This window comes from Triticum urartu, chromosome 5, assembly GCF_003073215.2.
Source record: "Triticum urartu cultivar G1812 chromosome 5, Tu2.1, whole genome shotgun sequence".
Taxonomy (NCBI): Eukaryota; Viridiplantae; Streptophyta; class Magnoliopsida; order Poales; family Poaceae; genus Triticum; species Triticum urartu.
In genome coordinates, this window is record NC_053026.1 from 73731553 (window position 1) to 73737728 (window position 6176).

A 6176-nucleotide genomic window follows, 5' to 3' on the forward strand; every position below is an offset into this window, starting at 1 on the left:
GGACTAACACTAGAACACATGTTAAATAGGCTTGTACATGTGTTGTGTAACGTGACAATGTGTCACAATGGATTTAAAAAGACAATATGTCATGATGTAATATTAATTGTGTGCGTGCACGTGTGTATTATTGTACAAGGTAGGTTGTTAGCAAGGATGATCAAAATCTTGTATATCTAAGATTATGGGTCAAGTCTACCAACAACTTTACGCACCTTGTATTCAGCTGAGCATATAAACACACACGCGTCCCTGCAAGGAGTTCATACGTTTCCATACTTCCTTTCTTTCATGATAATTAGAGCTAGCCTCGAAATCATCCGTGGCGAGTTCCTCAAGTTCTTTCCCCTCCTCTCCATCTAATCGTGCCGCAACCAAGAACATCACCAAAGGTAATCAGGTGCTATGGTCTGCCACCGTCCTCTCCGCCATCAGGGGGCATAGATGGCAGACTACCTCGACACCGGGAAGGCGGTGCCGCCCATGACCATTGAGGTCACCACCAACTATGGGAACACGAAGTCCAAGATGCCTAACCCCGACTTGTCGACATGAAGGATCAGCAGGTTTTCTCCTACCTGGTGACCACACTGCCCTGGGAGACGGCCATCCAAGTGGCCTCCTGTCAACTGTCACACGATGGCGAAGCTCTGGAACACCATCGAGGGGATGCTCATCTCTCACACACGTGCGAGCATTTTCAATGTCTAGATCGCGCGGGCAACCCTGCACAAGGGAAACTCCACCATCACTAAATATGTTGGTCAGATAAAGTCTTTATGCGATGAATAGATAGCTTTAGAGAAGAAGGTTGATGAAGAGGATGTCGTTTCACACACCCTCGCCGGGCTCGATGAGGAGTTCGAACCGGTTGTGTCTGCTATATGTTCACGGGCCCGTGACTGCATCGGAGCTGTACTTGCAGCACCTAAGCTTCGAGCCCAATATGAATCTTTGGCACAGGGCGGCAGAGTCCTCCGCCAACACGGTCACTCATGCTCGCTTTAGCAAGCAGCAGAACGGCAACGCTAGCGGCGGCAGTGATCCCAGCCGCAACTACACCAACAGACAAGGTGGCGGGCGATGTCTACTAGACAACCTTCTTCTTGTAGACGTTGTTGGGCCTCCAAGTGGACAATAGCAAATTTCCCTCAAGTGGATGACCTAAGGTTTATCAATCTATAGGAGGCGTAGGATGAAGATGGTCTCTCACAAGCAACCTTGCAACCAAATAACAAAGAGTCTCTTGTGTCCCCAACACACCCAATACAATGGTAAATTGTATAGGTGCACTAGTTCGGCGAAGAGATGGTGATACAAGTGCAATATGGATGGTAGATAAAGGTATTTGTAATCTAAAATTATAAAAACAGCAAGGTAACTAATGATAAAAGTGACCGTAAACTGTATTGCAATGCTAGGAAACAAGGCCTAGGGTTCATACTTTCACTAGTGCAAGTCACTCAACAATACTAACATAATTGGATCATATAACTATCCCTCAACATGCAACAAAGAGTCACTCCAAAGTCACTAATAGCGGAGAACGAATGAAGAGATTATGGTAGGGTACGAAACCACCTCAAAGTTATTCTTTCCAGTCAATCCGTTGGGCTATTCCTATAAGTGTCACAAACAGCCCTAGAGTTCGTACTAGAATAACACCTTAAGACACAAATCAACCAAAATCCTAATGTCACCTAGATACTCCAATGTCACCTCAAGTATCCGTGGGTATGATTATACGATATGCATCACGCAATCTCAGATTCATCTGTTCAACCAACAAATAGAACCTCAAAGAGTGCCCCAAAGTTTCTATCAGAGAATCACGACGAAAACGTGTGCCAACCCCTATGCATAGGTTCATGGGCGGAACCCGCAAGTTGATCACCAAAACATAAATCAAGTGAATCACATGATATCCCATTATCACCACAAATACGCACGGCAAGACATACATCAAGTGTTCTCAAATCTTTAAAGACACAATCCGATAAGATAACTTCAAAGGGGAAACTCAATCCATTACAAGAGAGTAGAGGGGGGGAGAAACATAAGATCCAACTATAATAGCAAAGCTCGCGATACATCAAGATCGTGCCAAATCAAGAACACGAGAGAGAGAGAGATCAAACACATAGCTACTGGTACATAACCTCAACCCTGAGGGAGAACTACTCCCTCCTCGTCATGAAGAGCACCGGGATGATGAAGATGGCCACCGGAGAGGGATTGCCCCCTCCGGCAGGGTGCCGGAATGGGTCTAGATTGGTTTTCGGTGGCTACGGAGGCTTCTTGCGGCGGAACTCTCAATCTATTGTGCTCACGGATGTTTTTAGGGTATATGGAGATATATAGGTGGAAGAAGTACGTCAGGGGCACCACGAGGGGCTCACGAGGGTGGAGGGCGCGCCCAAGGGGTGGGAGCGCCCCCTGCCTCGTGGACTCCTCGTAAGTCCCCTGGCGTGCACTCCAAGTCTTCTGGGCTTCATTCCTTCTAAAAATGAGTTCCGTGAAGTTTCAGGTCAATTGGACTCCGTTTGATTTTCCTTTTCTTCGAAACCCTAAAACAGGGTAAAAAATAGAAACTGGCACTGGGCTCTGAGTTAATAGGTTAGTCCCAAAAATGATATAGAAGTGTATAATAAAGCCCATAAACATTCGAAAGAGTAGATACTATAGCATGGAGCAATCAAAAATTATAGATACGTTGGAGACATATCAGCATCCCCAAGCTTAATTCCTGCTCGTCCTCGAGTAGGTAAATGATAAAAAAAAACAGAATTTTTGATGCGGAGTGCTAGTTGGCATAATTTCAATGTGATTCTTCTTAATTGTGGCATGAATATTCAGATCCGAAAGATTCAAGACAAAAGTTCATATTGACATAAAAATAATAATACTTCAAGCATACTAACTAAGCAATCATGTCTTCTCAAAATAACATGGCCAAAGAAAGTTCATCCCTACAAAATCATATAGTTTAGTCATGCTCCATTTTCGTCACACAAGAATGCTCTCATCATGCACAACCCCGATGACAAGCCAAGCAATTGTTTCATACTTTAGTAATCTCAAACCTATAAACTTTCATGCAATATATGAGCGCGAGCCATGGACATAGCACTATGGGTGGAATAGAATATAATGAGGGGGGTTATGTGGAGAAGACAAAAAAAGAGAAAGTCTCACATCAACGAGGCTAATCAATGAGCTATGGAGATGCCCATCGATTGATGTTAATGCAAGGAGTAGGGATTGCCATGCAACTGATGCACTAGAGCTATAAATGTATGAAAGCTCGACAAAAGAAACTAGTGGGTGTGCATCCAACTTGCTTGCTCACGAAGACCTAGGGCACTTGAGGGGGCCCATTGTTGGAATATACAAGACAAGTTCTATAATGAAAAATTCCCACTAGTATATGAAAGTGATAACATGAGAGACTCTCTACTATGAAGACCATGGAGCTACTTTGAAGCACAAGTGTGGTAAAAGGATAGTAACATTGTCCCTTCTCTCTTTTTCTCTCATTTTTTTGGGCCTTTCCTTTTTTTATGGCCTTTTTTCCTTTTTTTATTTTTTTATTCCTCACTTGGGACAATGCTCTAGAAAATGATGATCATCACACTTCTATTTATTTACAACTCAATGATTACAACTCAATACTAGAACAAGGTATGACTCTATATGAATGCCTCCGGCGGTGTACCGGGATATGCAATGAATCAAGAGTGACATGTATGAAAGAATTATGAATGGTGGCTTTGGCACAAATATGATGTCAACTACATGATCATGCAAAGCAATATGACAATGATGAATGTGTCATGATGAACGGAATGATGGAAAGTTTCATGGCAATATATGTCAGAATGGCTATGGAAATGCCATAATAGGTAGGTATGGTGGCTGTCTTGAGGAAGATATAAGGAGGTTTATGTGTGACAGAGCGTATCATATCACGGGGTTTGGATGCACTGGCGAAGTTTGCACCAACTCTCAATGTGAGAAAGGGCAATGCATGATACCTAAGAGGCTAGCAAGGATGGAAGGGTGAGAGTGCGTATAATCCATGGACTCAACATTAGTCATAAAGAACTCACATACTTATTGCAAAAATCTACAAGTCATCAAAACCTGGGCACTACGCGCATGCTCCTAGGGGGATAGATTGGTTGGAAAAGACCATCGCTCGTCCCCGACCGCCACTCATAAGGAGAACAATCAAATAACACCTCATGTTTCAAATTTGTTACACAACGTTTACCATACGTGCATGTTATGGGACTTGCAAACTTCAACACAAGCATTTATCAATTACACAACTACTCAACTAGCACGACTTTGATATTATTACCTCCATATCTCAAAACAATCATCAAGCATCAAACTTCTCTTAGTATTCAAAACACTCATAAGAGAATTTTATTATTAATCTTGTATACCTAGCATATTAGGATTTTAAGCAAATTACCATGATTTTAAGACTCTCAAAATGATATAAGTGAAGCATAAGAGTTCATCTATTTCTATACCACCACCGTGCTCTAAAAAGATATAAGTGAAGCACTAGAGCAAACGACAAAGTACTACGAAAGATATAAGTGAAGATCAATGAGTAGTCGAATAATTATGGAACTATGTGAAGACTCTCTAACATTTAAGATTTTCAGATCTTGGTATTTTATTCAAACAGCAAGCAAAGCAAAATAAAATGACATTCTAAAAATGGCAAACATCATGTGAAGAAGCAAAAAGTTAGGATCAACCGAAACTAACCGATAATTGTTGAAGAAGAAAGGTGGGATGCCAACCGGGGCATCCCCAAGCTTAGATGCTTAAGACTTCTTGAAATATTATCTTGGGGTGCCTTGGGCATCCCCAAGCTTGAGCTTTTGTGTCTCCTTAATTCCTCTCATATCACGGTCCCCCTAAATCTCAAAAGCTTCATCCACACAAAACTCAACAAGGACTCATGAGATAAGTTAGTATAAACCATTGCCAAAACCTTATCATACTCTACTGTAGAAAATCACTAAAATTATTATTCAAAATTGCATACTAAATGCCTCTGCCTATTTAATAGTCCTATCCTCAAATAGAATCATTAAAGAAGCAAACATAAGCAAACAATGCAAACATAACAGCAATCTGCGTAAACAGGATAGTCTGTAAAGAATGCTGCAACATCCATACTTCCCTACCTCCAAAAATTATGAACGAAAATTCCCACTGTAGTAAATTTATCATAGCTTAATATGAAAAAGGTTTCAACATTTTATCACATTCTGAATTTTCTAGGGAATTATTGCAATAGCGGTAAACTTTCTGTTTTCAAACAGCAACATGTATACTTGTAACATAGGCATAGTAAAGGCTATCAATGCCACTTTTATTGAAACAAAAGATGAAAAAAATTGTTGTAAATAACAGAAAGAAAATCCTAATAAATTTGCGCTCCAAGCAAAACACATATCATGTGGCGAATAAAAATATAGCTCCAAGTAAAGTTACCGATGAACGAAGACGAAACAGGGGATGCCTTCCGGGGCATCCCCAAGCTTAGGCTCTTGGCTATCCTTGAATATTACCTTGGGATGCCTTGGGAATCCCCAAGCTTAGGCTCTTTCCACTCCTTATTCCATAGTCCATCGAATCCTTACCCAAAACTTGAAAACTTCACAACACAAAACTTAAAGTAGAAAACTCGCGAGCTCCGTTAGCGAAAGAAAACAAAAGACCACTTCAAGGTATTGTAATGAACTCATTCTTTATTTATACGGGTGTTATACCTACTGTATTACAACTTCTATATGGTTTATAAACTATTTTACTAGCCATAGATTCATCAAAATAAGCAAACAACACACGAAAAACAGAATCTGTCAAAAACAGAACAGTCTGTAGTAATCTGCAGCTAGCACAAGATCTGGAACCCCAAAAATTCTAAAATAAATTTCTGTACGTGAGGAATTTATCTATTAATCATTTTCAACAAGAATTAACTAAATATCACTCTCCAAATAAAAATGGAAGCAATTCTCGTGAGTGATAAAGTTTCTGTTTTTTACAGCATGATCAACAAGACATCCCCCAAGTCTTCCCAAAGGTTATACTTGGCACAAACACTAATTAAACAACTAAAACCACATCCAAACATAGTCTAGATG

At 40.7% G+C, this 6176-nt stretch overlaps 1 non-coding gene across 1 annotated transcript; it reads left to right on the top strand.

Annotated features, from left to right (window-relative positions):
• Positions 1–807: 807 nt before the first annotated feature.
• On the top strand, positions 808–941 carry LOC125511846. The gene has a single exon (XR_007285129.1). It is a non-coding gene; the product is annotated as a small nucleolar RNA Z247 (small nucleolar RNA).
• The last annotated feature ends 5235 nt before the right edge of the window (positions 942–6176 follow it).